The following is a 501-nucleotide window of genomic DNA, read 5'->3' on the forward strand; positions in this document are numbered from 1 at the left end:
AAATATCACGAATGACACAACAATCAGAATTGAAAGATACACGATCACCTTTATCGCAGAGTTGGCTTATACTCAATAGGTTATGTTCTAGTCCTTCAACATAAAGGACATTTTCAATTTGAGTTTGGGATGAGTTACCAACTGTTCTAGTGCCAAGTATCTTTCCCTTGTTGTTGTCTCCATAAGTGACGTATCCTTTTCCTTTAAGTGAGAGATCCAGGAAATTTGATCTATCACCTGTCATATGTCTCGAACACCCACTGTCTAAGTACCATTTTTGTCCATGTGTTCGAAGACATACCTGCAAAATAGATTACTTGCTTTTCTCAGGTACCCAATTTATGTTGGGTCCTTTTCTGTTAGTGATTAGGGAATCATCTCCCTTCTTTTTCCATACATAAACTCCGCTAGGTATACAATACTTTCTAATATAGCATGAATGAGAGGTATGACCATATGTATTACAATAAAAACAAGTAGGAGCATGCTTATGATATTTAT

This window comes from Lupinus angustifolius, chromosome LG09 (genome assembly GCF_001865875.1).
Source record: "Lupinus angustifolius cultivar Tanjil chromosome LG09, LupAngTanjil_v1.0, whole genome shotgun sequence".
Taxonomy (NCBI): Eukaryota; Viridiplantae; Streptophyta; class Magnoliopsida; order Fabales; family Fabaceae; genus Lupinus; species Lupinus angustifolius.